The sequence below is a fragment of the Hyperoodon ampullatus genome (genome assembly GCF_949752795.1).
Source record: "Hyperoodon ampullatus genome assembly, chromosome: 2".
Lineage (NCBI taxonomy): Eukaryota > Metazoa > Chordata > Mammalia > Artiodactyla > Ziphiidae > Hyperoodon > Hyperoodon ampullatus.
This window is the reverse complement of record NC_136915.1, coordinates 197,433,405-197,452,897: the sequence shown is the minus strand read 5'-3', so window position 1 is coordinate 197,452,897 and position 19,493 is coordinate 197,433,405.

Sequence of the window (19,493 nt, the reverse complement as noted above, 5' to 3'; positions counted from 1 at the left end):
TAGAATCTATGTAGGGTGTGTTCTCTGGTCACAGTGAAATCAAACTAGAAATCAGTAATAGAAAGATAACAGAAAACTCCACAAAAGCCAGAGTAAACAACACACTTCTAAATAATCTAAGAGTCAAGAAGGAACTCAAGAAAAATGAAAAAATAAATTGAACTAAATAAAAAGTGAAAATACAACATATCAAAATTGTGGAACACAGCTAAAGCAGTGCTGAGAGGAAAATTTATAGCATTATGCGTACATTAGAAAAGAGAAAAAGCCTCAAGTCAATCATCTAAGTTCTCATCTCAAGATCCCGTAAAAAGGAGAGAAAAATGAACCCAAAGCAAGCAGAAGGGAGGAAATAGTGAAGATAAGAACAGAAATCAATGAAACTAAAAACAGAAAAACAATAAAGAAAACCAATGAAATAAAGAACGAATTCTTTGAAAAGATCAATAAAATTGACAAACTTCTAACAACGTTGACAAAGAAAAATAGAGAGACTACATAAATTATGAATACCAGTAATGAAACAGAGGATATCACTACAGACTCTGCAAACATCAGAAGGATAATAAGGGAATAATAAGAACAAGTCTACACAATTTGACAACTCAAGTCACAAATAAATTTGACAACTTAGACAAAATGGATGAATTACTAGAAAAACACAAAATACCATAACTCATCCAATATGAAATAGATAATTTGAATAACCATTTAATTATTTAGGAAGCTGAGTTCAAAATTTAAAAACTCCCCCAAAAGAAATCTCCAGATGGTTCCACTGGAGAATTCTGCAAATATATAAAGAAGAAGTAACACCAATTTTACATAATTTTTTCCAGAAAATAGAAGAGGAAACACTTCCCTCTTTTCGAACCTTTTATGAAATGAATTACTCCAGTACCAAAACCAAAGAGAGTACCAAAAAAACCCCACTGTCGACGAATATCCCTCATGAATATAAACATGAAAATCCTTACTAAAATATTAGCAAATAGAATTCAGCAATATATAGAAAGAATTATACACTGTGATCAGATGGGGTTCATTGCAGGGATGCAAGGCTGGTTCAGGATTCAAAAATCAATCAATGTCATCCAGTATTTTAACAAGATAACAAAGAAAAATCATGTGGTCCTATCAATCAATGCAGAAAGAACATCTGACAACAATCAATGCCCATTTATGATTTTTTAAAAAAACTTTCAGAAAAATAGGAATAGAGGAGGACTTCCTCAACTTGATAATCTACACGAGTCCTACAGCTAATGTACTCAATGCTTTATCCCTAAGACTGGAAATAAGGCAAAGATGTCCACTCCCATCACTCTTATTTAACACAGTGCTGGGAATTCTAGCCAATGCAATAAGGCAAGATAAAGTAATAAGAGCCATCAGATCAGAAAGGAAGAAACAAAATTATTCCAATTTTCAGATGACATGATTGTGAAGAAAATCCCAAGGAATCTACAAGAAAAACTCCTAGAACTAATAAGTGAGTTCAGCAGGGTCACCAGATACAAGATAAACATGGAAAAATCAATTGCATTTTTATAGACTAACAATAAACACATAGAAACCAAGATTTATAATACTATTTGCATTGCTAAAAAAGATAAGACACCACAAGCACAGGAAACAAAAGTAAAAATAGGCAAACTGGACTATTTCAAAATTTAAAACTTCTGTGCATCAAAGGACACAACCAACAGAGTGGAAAGGTAACCTATGGGATGGGAGAAAATATTTGAAAATTATATATCTGACAAGGAATACCTGGAATATATATAGAACTCCTAAGATTCAACAACAACAACAACAAAAACAATTTAAAAATGGGCAAAGGACTTGAATAGACATTTCTCCAAAGAAGATATAAAAATGGCCAAGAAGCATATGAAAAGATATTCAAAATCACTCATCATTAGGGAAATGCACAATGAGATACAGCCTTACATCCACTAGGACAGCTACTATAAAAAAAGAAAACATAGAAAATAACTAGTGTTGGTGAGGATGTGGAGAAATTGGAACAGAACCCTTGTGCACTGTTGGTGGAAATGTGAAATGGTGCAGCCGCGATGGAAAACAGCATAGCAGGTCCTCTAAACATAGAATTACCATATGATCCAGCAATTCCACTTCTGGATATATAACGAAAAGAATTGAAAACAGTCTTGTAGAGATATTTGTACACCATGTTCATAGCAGCATTGTTCACAATAACTGGGATGCGGCAGCAACCCAAGTGTCCATCAATGGCTGAATTGATAAACAAAATGTGGTATATATATATATATATATATATATATATACATATATATATACAATGGAATATTATTTGGCCTTAAAAAGGGAGTAAATTTGAACACATGCTACCACATGGATGAACCGTGAAGACATTATGCTAAGTGAAATAGCCAGTCACAAAAAAGCAAATACTGTGTGATTCCACTTCTGTGAGGTCCCTAGGGTCAAATTCATAGAGACAGAAAGAGGAAGGGTGGCTGGCAGGGCCTGGGGGGAGCGGGAAATGGAGAGTTGTTGCTTAATGGAGTTTCACTTTTATAAGAGGAAACAATTCTGGAGATTCCCTGCACAGCAGTGTAACTCCACTTAGCACAGCTGAACTGTACACATAAAAATGGTCAAGATAGTCAATTTTGTTATGTGTATTTTACCACTAGTTTTAAAAAAAGAAATACTGGGCTTCCCTGGTGGCGCAGTGGTTGAGAGTCCGCCTGCCGATGCAGGGGATGCGGGTTCGTGCCCCGGTCTGGGAAGATCCCACGTGCCGCGGAGCGTCTGGGCCCATGAGCCATGGCCGCTGAGCCTGCGCGTCCGGAGCCTGTGCTCCGCAACGGGAGAGGCCACAACAGTGAGAGGCCCATGTACCACAAAAAAAAAAAAAAAAAAAAAAAAGAAATACTTAGGTGCAAATCTAATAACACATGTACAGGTTTTGTAGGCTGACAACTACACAATGCTGATTAAGAAATCAAAGATGATCTAAATAAATGGAAAGGGCTTTCCTGGTGGCGCAGTGGTTAAGAGTCCGCCTGCCGATGCAGGGGACACGGGTTCGTGCCCCAGTCCGGGAAGATCCCACATGCCGTGGAGCGGCTGGGCCCGTGAGCCATGGCCGCTGAGCCTGCGCATCCGGAGCCTGTGCTCCGCAATGGGAGAGGCCACAACAGTGAGAGGCCCGCGTACCGCAAAAAAGAATAAATAAACAAACAAACAAACAAATAAATAAATAAATGGAAAGACGTATCATGTTCAGAAATTTCAAGATTCAACATAGGAAAGATGTCAGTTACTCCCAAACTGATATACAGGTTTGACACAATTGCTATCAAAATCCCAGCAGGAATTTTTGTAGATATGAATGTTGTTATAAAATTTATACGGAAACATAAGGGAACTAGAATAGCGAAAACAATTTTGAGAAAGAAGAATAAAGTAGGAAGAATCAGTCTACCCAATTTTGATAATTACTCTATAGCAACAATAATCAAGGCTGTGTGTTATTGGCAGAGGGATAGACACAGAGATCAATGATGAACCGAAGAAGGAAGTCACAAATAGACACACACAAATATGACCAGCTGATTTTTGACGAAGGTGCAAAGCAATTCAATGGAAGAAAGATAACTTTTTCAACAAATGATGCTGGAGCAACTGGACATCCATAGGCAAAGACATGAACCTCAAAAAGAAGAAAAAACAAAAAAAAGAAGAGAAAAAGAGAAATGAACCTCAACCTGTGTTTTACACCTTACACACCTTACACAAAAGTCAATTTCAAATGGATCATGGGCTTAAATGTTTAACATAGAACTACAAAACTTCTAGGAAACAGGAAAACATCTTTGGGATCTAGGTCTAGGCAGAGAGTCCTTAGACTTGATAACAAAAGCACAATCCATAAAAGGAAAAGCATAAAAAATGGACTTCATCAAAAATTGAAAACTTTTGCTTGGCAAAAGACGCTGTTAAGAGGATGAAAAGACAAGCTATGGAGTCGGAGAGAATACTTTCCAATTACACATCCAGCAAAGGACTAGTAGTACGCTGAATACGTAAAGAACTCGCAAAACTCAACAGTCAAAAAACAAACAATTCAATTAGGAAATGGGCAAAAGATGTGAAGAGACATTTCACCAAAGAAGATACACAGACTGTTAAGTAAATACATGAAAAGAAACTCAGTATCCTTAGTCATCAGGGAAATGCAAATTAAAGCCACAGTGAGGTATCACCACACAGACATTGGACAACTAAAATGTAAAAACAGTGACAACACCAAGTGCTGAGGGGGATGCAGAGAAACTGGATCATTTGTATGCTGCTGGTGGGAATGTAAAATGGTGCAGCCACTTTGGAAAACAGTTGGGCAGTTTTCTTAAAAAACTAAACATGTGACCGCCCACAGCTTTCCTCAGGTCCCTGGCACAATTCTACATACTTTTCATATAAGAGCTCATCTAACTACCTCAAGAACCTGGCGGATGCCACTATTGTCCTCATTTTACAGATGAAGAAACAAAGTCCCAGAGAGGTTAAACGGCTTGCCCAAGGTTACACAGCTCCAAAGAGCAGACACCAGAACTTGAACCCAGAAATCTGGCCCTAGAGTCCACTCTCAGAGCAGCTGTGCTGTCGGGGCCTCTCTTAGAATTTCCTGGACAGAGCTGCTGTGGGCTGGGCTGGACCAGGCCGTCTAGAGACCGGGTGGCCCCGAGGGCTGGCTCGGGGCAGCTGGGGGGCTATGGCCGGGTCTTCCCTCGCCCCACCGGGCAGAGTGGGCAGGGGCTGACCCCACCACGCACAGCTGCCTTCTGGGAAGGGTGGGCTCTTGAAGTCAGTGGAGGCCATGCAAAGCCACAAAACTGCCTGGGCCAGCGGCTGGCGGCCCTACTGCTGAGCTGGTCTAGGCTTCCTTGTGGCCACACCCAGGGCAGCCACGTCTGGGGCCGACCGCAGGGGAAGGCAGGCCGGCCTGGAGCAGAAGACAGTGTGGGCATTCCTCTATCATTATGGAGGGTCCTGACTGCAAGACAGCAAGGGGGGTTGTGTGTGCGAGATGGGAGGGGTAACAAAAGCTCTGTGTGAGGGACGGTGCCAGGAAAAGCCGGTCCAGAGGAGGGCAGGGCAGGGGCTGCACACGGCTGTACCCGGGGTCACGTGGCCCCTCTTCCAAGATTTGCTTTTGTTCCCTCCCTCCCTCTTTCCTTCCTTCTCCTTGAGAGAGTTTAAATATGGCATGGGTGCATGCACATGTGTACGCACACACACACACACGCGCACACACACACACACACACACAGCCTCATCAGGAAACAAACAAAAAGTTCTCTGGGGTCAGCAGCCGTATTCTGGGCCAGCTCCCCGCGGCCTGCCTTGGCTGGATGTCCCGCTGCCTGTACGTCCTCTGAATCAGTCAGGGTGTCTGGCCAAGTTGGTAAATTCCTCAGGGACAGGCCCTGTGCACATGTAATTCAATCTGAGCTTGACCAACACAAATAAACACTACATCGGGGTTTTAAACAAAGTTTGATTATTTACTTTTGAGGGGAGGGCCCATCCGTGGAGGCTCCCATGATGACGGCGGTTTCAGGTGGCCTGGCCTGGGTGCCGGGCTCACAGAGCCTGGCCCGGGTCCGATGGGAAAAGCCCGGATGGGATGGGGAGAGGCAAGAGCTGGACAGCTGCGAGGGGACACCCAGAAGGACACAGCTGGACACCATGCCTGAGGGCATCTGCTGGGGCAAAGAGCTTCTCGTCCCGGAAAAACTAACCCTGCATGTCCTCCTGCAGTTAGAGAGGGCCCTGCAAGGCCTCCTTGGCACCCAGTGAGGACTTGTTGGAAGTAGGTCAGACAGGCATTAAAGTCCCCATTTCACTGACGGCAGCAGAGGCCTCAGGATGGAGGAGGAGTTCGCACCTGGGTCTCTGGACTCCAGTCCCGAGCTTGTCCTGGCCCACGATGCTCTCAGGAGCTAAGATAAGAATACAGCTTGGGACCTGCAGTGCTGCAGGCTGGAGAGGGTTTGGTCACCACACGACCGCCACGCGGCACCTTGCACACCTCAGCCTGGAGGTGTTCCAACATCCCTGCTCCCCCAGTGTCCTCACCGTCCCATCACGAACCCCCGACTTTTCTACTGCATCTCTGATCACACTCATCCACACACACGTGAATAAAACACTCTGTCGTAAAGGCCTTTGCTCCGAAGGTGCTCAGTGGACGTGAGCCGCGTGGACAATTACAGGGAGGTGGAAGGATGACAGGACGAATGAACGAACGCTCCCCAGGATGCACGCGGCACAGCAGATGGTCCCCTCCTGCCCACGGCTGGACCGGGATGTCGTCGGCACCCCTGGTGCTGGGCCCGCTCACACTGTTTGCAACCTTTCCACTGTGATAAACGATCCTGCAGGGAACATTCTTGCTGCTAGATCTCTGTACACACTGATGATCATTTACTTAGGGTAAATTCCTATGTAATCCCCCTTTAATAGTGGGATAAACAAAACCATATTAGGAAGGGAAATTTACTGCACAAGAAAAATAAAACTATAATAAGCAATTCCCGGCAAAACAGAAGGCTGGCCAGGCCCCCTGTTCTTGACTGTGGACAATCTAGGGGCCCCTGTAGTTGCAGTGTTGGGGTCCCATAGCCAGAGGCCCAGGGTCCTCACCCCGGGGCCCCCTTTGCCCGGGCCTGGCCCCTCGGCTGTGCTGCAAACGCGGGCAAGTCACCCCCCACCCCCGCAGAAGCCCAGAAGTTGCTCAGTAGATGCAGACACTGTCTTCAGGCAGGTGAGCCAGGACGGCGCAGGGAAGGGAGGGAGCTGCCACTTACGGGTCGGCACCTACAACGCGCCAGGCTCTGTGCTCGGAGCCCTGCCTGCACGACCTCATCCCCATCTCATGTCGTTCTCACAGTAACCCCACCACCGCCTGGGCGGCGTCACTGGTGAGGACCAGGCTCCAGGAGGTGGCCCGACGCCCCCCATCACGCTGTGGGCACGGGAGGTTCCGGCCTGGCCAAGCCCAGAGCCCAGTGCCGCAAGACAGTGTGGCTCGGGGTGCACTGACAGCACACACACTGTCACCAGGCCACGGTCACCAGGCCTGGCAGGGACGGAGCAGCCCCAGGCACCTCCATCCTGGCAGGGGCGGGGTGCACGTAGACACAATGGAAATGGGTGCCGAGATGCTGTGAGGCTCAGGAAACTCGAGGCTCGGTTGCCTTAGCAACGGGCAACCAGGGTCAGCGGCAGAGCAGAGGCAGCTGCAGGGCTGGTGCTAGAAAATAGGCCACGCTGTCCGGCCCGGGTTCCAGGGACCGGAACTCCCGGAGGCCACGCGCTCCCACACCTGCACTCACGGGAGCAGGCCCGCGCTCAGGGGCGGGAAAGGGCTACCGCCGCCCAGGTCTCAGCACTCAGCCAGCCTGGGGACACCCTCCAGCAGAAGCCAGGTGGCGAACAGGGCGGAAAAGCCCTGTGTCCCGCCCCCGGGCACGAGGCAAATGTCCCACAGCCGCTCTGAAGACTCACCTCCTGTCTCCTCTAAGGACAGACTCCGGAGGGCGTGCGCCCGGCTGCGGGGCCCCTTCCCACCAGCCGACCTGTGCCTCCTGGGGCTGCAGGCCAGATAAGGACGGGGTGTGTGGCCAGATGCCCCCGGAACTGGAGGGGACCGGATTCAGGGCTGTCTTGCCAAGCCCTCCTGACCCTGGCAGCTGCTTGCTCTTTGGATTTGCTGCCCTGCAAGGGAGGGAGGGGTGGCCCTGGGCACGGCCTGCACGTGAGCCACAGGCTCCTACTAGGGAGGGAACCTGCTCTAATTTTTTGTTTGGTGTTTTCCAGGTCAGGTTAATCAGGACACAAGAGAGGCCAGGGGCTTCCACCAGGATGGCTGCGGCGCCACTATCATAATAAACACATCCTAGTAAACGATATAAACACTAAATTATAAATCGTAATGAATAAAACAGATACCGTATTTTAGGGTTAGAACATCTTCACATGTATTACCACACTGGGTTCTCACAATAATCCCGTGGGCCAGGCGGGCAGGTGATAGGTTTCCCTTTATTTTGCAGGTAAACTGCAGATGAGGAGTAAACTGACTTGTGGGCCACCAGTGGTCGGAAGCCTCCAGGGCCTGGTTCTTTGCCCTCTGCCAGGGTCTCGGAGGGTGTCCAGCTGAGCTAAGGAAGCGCTCTGACAGGGAGGCTGGAAGGACTTACTAATGCACCCTGAGGGGGGCCCCCACCCCCGGGAGCGGCACCCTTTTCTTTGTGCTGCCCCACAAGCTCCCAGCATCACTGCACTTTCCCTAGAGGATTTTTTCCACCAGAATCATTCCATCAGCCCTTTCTCGAGCTTAAGGACACAGTCCCCTTCCTGCAACTACTCCCCCGCCCCACTTGCCCCAATTTAGGTATGAACTCCGGGTCTGTGGGAAGAATCCAACTGACCTCGGTTTGTGGCAGATTTGTGATGTTTATATTCTTCAACAATGCCTTGTGTCAATCACTTAGATTGTGTGAATTCAAGCCAGGCCTAAAATAGCAAAAGAACGAAAATACACCTGAAGGACAAGAGACATCCCAACATGTAAAAAAGCTCAGGTCGGGTCCGTGGAAAGCTGTAGTTTTTATTTTGTTTCTTTACCTTTTCTGTTTATTTTTTATTAACTTTTTGGAAACCACCTTAAAATTAGAGAAACGTTCCAAGTTTTAGTACAAAGAACCTTCCCCCCTCCCCGAACCATTTGAGAGTAAATTGCTGACTTTAGGTCATCACCCCACATTACGGTAGTGTTTACTTCCTAGAGCCCGTACCTTCTATGTGACCACCACCCAACCTTCACGGTCAGAAAATTAACACTAATGCATTGTCGCTGAAGCCTTGTGTTCTTTTCAAGCTCTGCCACTGTGTACAGTGTCCTTTGTAGTAAAGTGACCCCATTCAGGCCCACGGACTGTATTTTGGCCCTCCCGCCTCTTCCTAGGTAATTGTTTAAACACAGACACACCCTTGGCAGTCTAGAACGCCTCACACGGTGTCAGATCACAGAGGGTTGCTTCAACAACCCTGGAAGTGAAGAGAAGGTCAGGGGCCCATGACACCCTCTGAGTGCCCCTGGGGCTGAGTCAAGTGCTTCGAGATCCCTGGAGTCATTTGCTTCAAGAACAGAAGGTGATGTCAGTTCTGGACATCAAAATCCTTCACAAATCTAAGCCCCTTTGGGGCCGGCCCCAGCATCAGAGGGGTTCTCACTGGCTGTGATGCCCCGCACCGTCGCCCTGGGTACCAGGAGGTGGCAGGCAGACTCCCCCTGGAACAAAGCCCATGGTGGCCCACCCAGCGTCAGCCCCAAGCCTGGATCATTTGAGCATCTCTGGCCAGGGCTGGCTGTCCACCTCGGACAAGCCTCCAGCCAGCTCAGCCCTTTCCTCAGGGCTGCTGACAGGGCCCAACAGAGGTCCTGGGGGTGAGGGAATGGCCGGGGTTTGCCCAGTGCAGGGAGGAAACACGCTTCTCCCGGGTGTCCTGCTAACAGGAAGCAGCTGGGAGGGGGGGAGTGGAGGGGGACCCACCCTACACAGCCATCCGGCCCCAGGGCCCTGCCTCCCCAGGGTCTAGAAGGCCCCCCCGGAAAATTCTGTGTGTGCACAAGGCACGTCTGGACTTTCAGACCAGATAGACGCTGGGGTAGGGGGGTCAGTGAGCAGCCTGAGGCTCAGAGCCCCTGCAATGGAGCCCCTCTGAGCACACACCCTGGGACAGGCTCCATGCACACAGGTGTCACTCACATTCTCTTGTTGAATCCAGATGACTTCATGGAGTGACTGTCATTAACATTCCCACTTTACAGGTGAGGAAACTGAGGCCCGAGGAGGCAAAACCACACGCCTAACGGCCACAGTGACTGTTGAACCCACGTCTGCCCAGCCCATCACGCAGGCAGCATGTCTGGGTCCGTGTGTGCAGGCAGCACGGAGGTCCTCTCAGGAACTGCACGGGGCCCAGATGGGGCCAGACGTGCCACCGCCCAAAACTCAGAAGGGACAGATTCAGCATTGATCAGACGGGGATCAGGGCCGCAGCCTCAGGGGGCGGTGGAGGTGGGAGTGGGTGCTGATGCTGTGTTAACAAGTAGGCTTTGGAGCGTTCCGGGAAGTACAGATTCAGGCGCCAGGGCTCCGGGATGGGCAGCCCAGATCTTCCCAGGGGACCTGCCACCTGGGGACAAGAAGAGCTGTCCCCGGAACACGGCCACCGCACGAGGGGTTCGCTCTGAGCTGGGGCCAGCCCCTCCCCACACTGCAGGGGCAGGGAGAGCCCGTGGCTGCTGCGCCCCCCCGCCGCACTCCAGCCCGCACCGTCTCCCTGCTCTCCGGGGGCCCGCCTCGCCTCCTCTGATGGCCGGGGCAGCCTCCGGCCCAGGACTCCGGGGGTCAGAGCGCCTGTCGGGGTCTGATGGAGGACGACGGTGGGACACAGCTGACCGCACAGCCAGTGAGAGCACTCGGGGAGGCTCCGTCTCCCGGTCTGACCCTCGTGTGGGTCCGCACCGTGTAGAGAGGGCATTCCAGAAGTGCGGCCGGGGACCGTGTGCACGCCCGGGTGCAGACGTGGCTGGGGAAGTAGGTGTGTGTGGAGCCACAGCCCTTACGGGAGGCACTGGCCACGTGGGCTTGGAAGGGAGGTCCCAGGGAGCTGTAGGTCTCACTCTCTGGGCCTCAGACGGCCCGGGGCACATGTACACACAGCTGTCTATACACACAGGGACCCCGATTGCTGGTTTAATCAGACCATACGGAGCCCAAGACACCTCGCTGAGCTGCGTGGCAGCAGAGCTGGGGTTGGGGGCAGAGCCCAGCATCCACCCAGCCCTGAGCCACCTGGTAGCCCCTCTCCCCCGAGCGGGCTGAGAGCCCCGTTCATCGGTGCCCCTCTGACCACAAACACGCCTCGAGTCTGCGGACAGCCTCATCAGAGAACCCCGCAGAGACAACCACCTGCACCCACAGAAGCTGTTTCCCCGCGAGCAGGGTGGGGTGTTTGTCAGCCCCCTGTAGCCAGCTGCTCTGCCCAGTGTCCCGCAGGAAGGGTAGGGTGTGGGCAGGGCGCGACACTGATTTCCAAACTCCACCTGGTTCAAGATCGTAATCAGAGTCCCGTGAAGAGCAGCTGGTCGTCTCTTTTGTCTTCCAGAGGTTGGGGGTAGGGGTGGTCTTTTCCAAAACACCGACTAACGACTAACGAAGCCAGCACCCTGTGGTTTGGGATCCCAGACCGCCGAGCGAATTATGGAACACCCATAGGAAGAACGTTCAAAAGCATGTGTACGGAGCTTTGCTTGATATGGAAAATGCCTGAGAAAACATTAAACAAAAAACAGAGAACTGTAGGCAGGGAGTGACACTAACTGTGAGAGAGGAGCCTGCCTGAAAAGAGAGACCAGCAGGGAGGTAACCTGTCACTTCTGGAGGGGGTGGCAGCTATTCTATTACCCCATCGTGAGCTCCATCAATCAGCCAAAAAAAAAAAAAAAAAATGGTTAAAACTTGTGGGGGGGCTTCCCTGGTGGCACAGTGGTTGGGAGTCCGCCTGCCAATGCGGGGGACACGGGTTCAAGCCCTGGTCCCGGAAGATCCCACATGCCGCAGAGCAACTACGCCCGTGCACCACAACTACTGAACCTGCGCTCTAGAGCCCGTGAGCCACAACTACTGAAGCCCACATGCCACAACTACTGAGCCTGCGCCCTACACAGCCTGCGCACAGCAACGAAGACCCAGCACAGCCAAAACTAAAAACAAATAAATAAATAAATGTATTTAAAAAAAAAAAAAAAAAACTTAGTGGGGAAAGGAACCCTGGCAGGGAGTCTGTGGTGCAACACTGTTGATTCCCAAGGGAAGAGGGGGTCTGTGTGTGCCCGTGGTGGGCTGGGGAGAAAGCCCGCCTAGGGCTAGTACAGCCACGGGACAGCGGGGCAGGCTGCCCGGGAGATGGGGACGCCTCTCCCAGCCAGGAGCACAGCTTAAGTACCGGGGCGGGGAGGGAGTGAGCCCTGAGCAGTGTCCCCGGGCCCTGAGGGGCCGGGGGAGCAAGAGTGGGGCGCTGGGGAGTGCGGTGGGCTTCCTGGAGGCCACAGGCCTGGCGCGGGGGGCCTCCGACTGAACGGGGGTGAGGGTGGAGCTGCCGGGTGTTCGGGGGCCGAGGGAAGGACTCCGCGGGGAACAGAGTGAAGCTGTGACATTGTGTGTGTGCTCGGGCTGGGGAGAGGCCCGGATGTGATGGGAAGGCCCCGGGCTGAGGGGGAGGACACACGGCGTCTGAGAGAAGGAGCGGACAGGGGGCGGCGGCCTTGCTAGTTGGTCTTTTAGAGAAAAGCCTGAGAGGGGCCGCGGGGCGTGTGGGCGTTGATTTTGGGTTCGGTTCAGTGAACGGGGGAGGGGGGGTGTTGGGGGGAACGTCCGGCTCCCCTGGTGACGCAATGCTGGTCACATCCTCTCCTTCGTGTGCCCGGGGGTCTGGCCTCTGATCGTGGGAGCTTCAGTGTGCTCCGGGGAGGCGGGGGGTGGGTGACAGCCTCCCACTGTCCTTGGATCCCCGGGGCTCCGCTAATAAAAATGATTGTAAAACGCTTTGCAAACAGCAAGGCTGCTCACAACGGAGGGTTTCTTCCCCACAGAGGGGCTTCAGTTCCCTCGGGGGTCCGCCTGGAGCCTTGCTGCCCTCTGAAGAAGGAGCCCTTCTGTTCCCCCACAATCTGGGTGGATGCCGCATCCCCGGGAGAGCCTGGGCCGGGCCCCGTGCCCGCTGCTGGCAGCCGCCCTCGAGCAGCACAAGGGGACTTTGTGTGTCTCCTCGGCCTGGAGCTGGAGCTGCCCAGACCCTCTGATGGTGAGGACACCGGGGCACAGGGAGAGTGACACTGGAGCTGCAGCTTCTCCCTCAGGAAAGCAGCTGAGAACTAGCGGTGACGCTGAGACAACAGCCAGACAGACACTCACTGAGCCCTTCTCCAGGGCGGCCCGTTTACTCGTATTAACTCCTGTCAACAACCCTCTCTGTGATGGGGACCCCCTCCCCACCATGGTCCGGGACCGCAGAGACGCCCTGATGCTCAGAACCTGTGAACACGTTCGAAAGGGTCTTTGCAGATGTGGTCAGGGGTAAGGGCCAGCGAGGAGATTACCCTGGATGAGGCGGGTGGACCTGATCTAATCACACGGACCCTTCAAAGTAGAGCTGCTTTCCCGCCCCGCTGCAGAGACAGAGAGAGGGTGGCACGCTGAGGGCCCGGCTGAGGCTCCTTAGAAATGGAGGCAGGGCCTCCAGCCAAAGAGTAAGAGCAGTTTCTAGAAGCTGCTAAGCGAGGCCACGGGCTCTCCGGGAGCCCCCAAGAGAACACAGCCCAGCCACGCCGGATCTTAGCCTGGTGGTTCCCTGTCGGACCTTTGACCTACAGAGCCCTGGGGTCACAGGCATGTGTTGGGCAAAGCCACCAAGTCGGTGCAAATCTGTTAGAGCAGCAATGGGAGCACACAGCTCCGCCTTGCAGGTGAGGGAACGCAAGGGTAAAGCACTGCTGGCACCAGTGGAGGAGGATTAGCTCAGACCACTGGTCCTTCCCCCAAGGGGAGCTGCCCCCACCCCGACGGGCCAGACCCCGTGCGAGGCCAACGAGAAGTGGGGCCCTGCCAGGCGGGTCGGCCTGCAAAGCCCTGCTTGTCAGCTCCACGGCTCTTCCCCGGTTCCTCGTTTTAGCCTCACGACACCTGTTCAAACAGGAGTCAGTGCCCTTACATTGCAGATGAGGAAACGGAGGCTCAGAGAAGCAGAACGGACGGGCGGGGGGGCGTGTCAGTCCAGAGTCAAGTGGCCCCGTCAGGCCTGGAGCACACACTCCAGGTGTCCGATTCTGCCTGGCCTCAGGATTAGGGGGCTCTGGGGTTCACCCCGCTATGCCCCTGCACCTGCAGCAGGGAGCTGGGTCCCACCGCCCCCAGGCAGCATCCTGGGGCGAGTAATCTCGTGTGCTCACCCCTGGCCCAGGCCCGCCCACTCCTCCCAGCCTGGGCTGCCCCAGAGTGATTTCCTGGGGCAGTGACCCCCCAGTGTGGGCCCCTGTGTCTGGAGAGGCTCCTCCCAGGACAAATGTTTCCTGCTTCTGTAGATGCTGAGGGGTGAGCCCAGGGCAGCACCCCCATACTGCCTGCTCAGCACGTCTGCACCCACTGCCTATCCTGTCACCTCTTCATGGGCCTGTCACCTCCTCACACATCCCCCCCCCCCCAGGGCTTCCCCACAGGACAGGGCAGCTGAGTCGAGGGCCCAGGCCATCCATCCTGGCAAAAACTGCTCATGAAGTCCGTGCATTACCTCATCGACTGCCCACCACCTGTGCTGCTTTCACCCCCACTTTTTGGAAGAGGAAACTGATGCTCAGACAGATCCCATGACGTGTCCCAGATCATCCAGGCACAAAGGGCCCAGCATCCGGACTCAGGTGTGTGGTTTCAGAGCCCACTTTCCTTCCTGGCGACCTGCTGGTTCCCTTACAGACAAAACACCAGAGACAGGACCAGCCCGCCCTGCCCTGCCTGCACCCCCAACGGCCAGCTCGCCTCCAGCCGCCCCAGCCTGGAGTCCAGCCCCTACCCCTTAGCTCAAGCAGAAGAGGTGCCGGGGCCTGTTCTGCACATTCCCAGGGTGGCCTGCTTCCTACGAGGCTTTTAAGCCCCACCCAGCGGGAAGATTGGGGCTGATAGTCACAGGCGCTTTTATAAAGCAGCCAGTCCTGCCAGGATCCCTTCATCTTTTCCTGCTGAGATGCAGCTGTGCCCGAGGAGAGGACACCGCTGCCCTCCCCCACCCCAGGCCAGGCCCACCAACCCCGTCCCTGTGTGGCCAGCTGCAGAAGGGCTGCTGTGATGGGGGGGCGGGGGGATGGTGGTGAGTCCCAGAGCCTGGAATCCAAAGCCTCCCAGGCCTCCATCCAGCCCGGCCAACTCTGCATGTGCACCCCAGATGCCTCCACTGCAGAAACACCTTCTGCCAACAAGGACCCGACACCGGGGTCCAGGGCCGGACACAGCCTTACAAAAATGCCCTCAGAGCCCACCAAGTACGTGGTGCTACTACCTGCTCCTCAACGACTGTCAAACTGAACTACTCTTAACCCTCAGGTGCCTTTGTTCCAACCTTGAAAATCTTGCTCCCAGTCTGATGGCACAGGAGGAAACACAGCCCCTGCCTGCAGAGACAGCGCCCAGTCTGATGGGCAGGGCCTAGCTGCCAAGTTTACAGAGGCCGAGGATGCGTGGGGAGACAGCCCTTGCCTCCAGTAAACCCCACACTGACGCGGGAGAAAGAGCCCGGCCCCAAGGGAGCCTGCAGTCTGGGGAAACAGCTTTGGTCCCTGGGACAGAACGTCTGGGGCAAAAGGACTCGGAAGGAAAACCTAGACACACGATGATGGAAAATGAAGCTAACGTCCCTCGAGGGCCTGCCATGTGCCAGCTACCACCCTGCAGGTTTAACCTTTAAGCCTCATCATTTACAGCCTAGGACACTGAAGCACCGTAGTCAGCTACCCAGCCACAAAGTAGCAGAACTGGGATTCAAACCCAGGCCTGTGCCTGCCCACATCCGCTTTAGTACAAAGCATGTGTGCAGGGCAGGGTGATTCCCCGCATTCCCCACGCCATCCTTTAGGCTGGAAGCTGCTGCTCTTTCCCATCCACAAATCACCGCTCTCACGATATTAAAAAAATCACGACGTTTAGGACAATCCATTCATTGTCAACATCCCACCGTCCCAGCAGTAAGGGGACTGCCGACACCCTCCCTTTAAAGCAAAGAGGAGGACTCGGGGCAGGGCAGGACCTCCCGAGGCTCCCAGGGTCAAGGCAGGGACTCTGGGGTCTCAGCAAGAGAGGGTTCAGAGCACCAAGTCCCCACCCCAGCTCAACCCCAAGCCAGTCCCTGGACGGACGCCCCACTCAGGACCTCTGGAGGGAACAAAGACTGGGAGCAGAGGGGAGGGCCTCGGGGGGTGGAAAAGCAGCAGGATGCTGACCCCTCCCCAGGCCCACTGTCCGCTGCGTGCCCCCAGGGCTGGCCTGGAACCGCAGCCTGGCCTCAGGGCTCATGACACAGACCCCGGAGCTTTCCACAGTCCCAGGAAAGGGGCCCTGCAGGGAGCAGAGGCAGCAATGCAACAGATCTGGATTGTGGAGACCCTGGTTCCCGCCGTGGGACAGTGACTTGGGCCCTAAAGGACCAGGAGGAGGGTTTCAGGGAGTCCCGGTGTCTCAGGGCCTGCCATGGGGCAAGGAACCCAGGGCCCAGCGCCAATCCAGCCCCCTCTGCCCCACTCTGGGGTGTGCCGTCCCCTGGGCACCCCAAACCACCACCGATGCAGGGTCACTGGGCTCCTGCCTGCTGATTGCTGGCCCAGGACGGCCAGAGCTGGGCCGGCAGTGGGATGAGGAAGGGACAGCCCCCAAGGTTTAGAGCTGCCCGCTGCTGCCCGCTGCCCACTGCCCACTGCCCACACAGGAGAGGGCGTGGGGACTGGGCTTCTGCTGGGCAACTGCGCCCTCTGGTGGCAGCGGTGGGAAGATGCAGGACCTGCAGACAAAGGGCGAACCCCATCCCTTCTCCAGCTCCCAGAATCCTCTGCACTGCCCTCACTTACTGGAGGGTGGCACCGGGCCCTGCCCGGGGGCAGGAGAGTGGACAGGCACCACCCTGTTCCCGAGGGCTCCCAAACGGAATCCCCCAGGAGGGAGGTGACCTTCCACAGCTCCAGGCGACCGGGTTCCCCTCCCTCACACTCCGGCCCCAGCACACTTGCCCCCCTGCCCATGGCTGGCCCCAAAGCCCTGCTCCCAGCTCCTCGACCGAGAAGCCAGTTCTGCTCCAGAGCCTCGGCCTCCCCACCCAACACAGGGGTCCAGGCGGTACCCCACCCCACCCCCCGTGGCGGACCCTCCGAGGGCACGGGGCCAGTCCCTCCAGCTGGACCGGAGGTGGTGGGTCAGGGGCGATGTTGACCAGAACCAGTTCACGCCAGCAACTTCTCCTCCCAGCTCACGGAAGCCTCCCACGGGCCTGAGCGGGGAGGCGCGACAGCACCCCAGTTACGGAGGGAACTCCCCTCCACGGGCCAGGCGCCGCGCCTTATGTGGGTGAGGTCATCCCACCCTCGACCAGTCAAACGAGCTGGGTTCAGGTGGTCCCCACTGTGCAGGAGAAGGCGTTTGGGGGACGCATCACCGGCACAGACAACTGGAAAGTGGCGGAAGGGAAGGAGCCCCACTGCCCCACCTCCGTCTTACCCTCCGCCCCCGCCCCGGCCCCCCAGGAGCCCTTTCCTCCTCTTCCTGGTGCAGACACAGCCGCCCTGTGCCCCTTCACCCCTCCTATTGGAACAGACCACGTCTGACAGTTCGCAGCGTGACTGCAGTAAAGGGACTGGGTCCTGCCATCTACTCCTGCGCTTTACTGACTCATTTTTTCCAGTCTAAGTGGCACGGGTCAGGTGGTCCTCACTTTACCCACCTGAGAAGTGGGAAGATCAAGAGGTATCTCTAACATTTGAGCCCAGCAGAGGAGGCTATGGGTGAGATCCTGACCTGGTTCTCCCTCCGGCTGAGCCCAGGGACCCCTGGGGCAGGTGCGGCTTGGCAGGTGACTGCCCCAAGGTGAGTTAATGTCCTGATGGAGGCCTGACGGGGCCCCGAGGCTATAGCGGACTGGGCTGAGGGACGCAGGCAAGCGTGCAGCCCAGCCTTGGGTCTCTTCCCAAACCACCGAGTGCTGCCTCACAGGAAGGGGGGCGCGGAGGCTGAGCTTTGCCCAGATCCCTCAGAAGGCGCCAGATCACCAGCCACCGTGGCTGAATGACCACGGCTGGCACGTGGCATTTCAACAGCACTGCTGGTGGCCTGGGGACGCAAAGGTGTCTCAGCCTGACACTCCCTGAGCTTCTGGACAGAAACGACAGCCTACAGTCCCCTCCCTCAGTTAAGGGCGCCTGTGCTCGGGCAGGGCCAGGAGTCGGGGCTCCTCCCAGGCTCGGGCTGACTCGCCATCGTCCCCTGCCCCAGGGACGAGCCAGCGTCCGAGCTTTGGCCGGTGACGTTTGCCACTGCAGAGACCTCAGCAGAGTCAAGCCTCTGTTTTTCTGGGGGGAGTGATGACTTTCTAAGGCTCTTTAAGGAGACGGCACTGGAGACCCTCACATGTCTTCAGCACAGGACACGGGAGACAGTGCTCTCAGCCGGCCAGGTGTGGGGCAATGCTCCCCAAGGGCCCAGAGTCTCTGTGGAGGGGACGAGGGCTGCTCTGAGACCACCAGCACCCCGGAGGCCCTTCCTGAACAAGGTCTGGGCCCGAAGAACAGAGGTGAAGAGTCTGCCTGGAACGCCCCCGACCCCCTTCACAGCCACTCTCTGCCTGACTCAGTCCCGGGAGCCAACGGCACTCACTGCCCAGGAGGTCCCCACCCCCGCCAGGGCCTTCGATTCCTTCCTCTGTCTCGCCGCACCCCACCCCACCCCCCGCCCACCCTGGGCCCTGAGCTGCCTCTGCGGCGCTTGTGAAAACCAGGCTGTATCGCTGGTTTGCTTTCTGCACGTCTTTTGTAACTGAGCCTAGACCACTTGTCCTGGAGCCCAGCACGGTCCCGGCGAGTGTTCGGTGGATGCATGAGAGATGCTGGGTCAGTGAACACGGCACCTTCAATCCTCGCTCCACGGGAAATCCCGCCTCCCAGCCCAAACCCCTCCTGGGCCTTTTCCACGGGCTGTTCTCATGAACACAGACCCCAGGCAGAGCCAGAAGCCAGTCCCCCGAGCAGCCCTAAGCCCATCGCCCAGCTGCCTCTGCAGAGCCTTTCCTCCGGGGCTGGGGGGCCCATCTGTCCCCTGAACCCCCTCTAGCCTCTCCCTTTTCTGGCCTCTCTTTCGGAAACACCTTTTTCCTGCCCTCAGGCTGCTGTGTTTCCTGCCCAGGAAGAAGGCCTCTGGATCGGAGAGTGTTATTTATAGCAGGCCTGCCTCCTTCCAGCCCTCACTAGGTGAGGGTCAATGGCCCAGGGCTACACACAGAAGATGCTCAGGACTTGCCAGGGTCCAACCACCATAGGAGGGAAAGGGCAGGCCCAAGAGGGAGCATCTTCTGATGTTCGGACGGGTCCCCGGCCCAACCTCCCCATACCTGTCAGGGACCCCACTGCTCTCCCAGGTTCCCAGGCTTGAAAACTCAGAGCCGCAGAGGCAAAGACTTACAGGATTTAGATCTGGAGGAGAAGCTAGAGACCAAACCTGATGAGGAAATGGAGACTCAGAGAGGGGAGGGAATTCGAACAAGGGCAAGAGACGTTAAAGCAGGTCCTCCGGCCAAAATCACCCCCGGCCCTGGCCTTACACGACACAGCTACAAAGGAA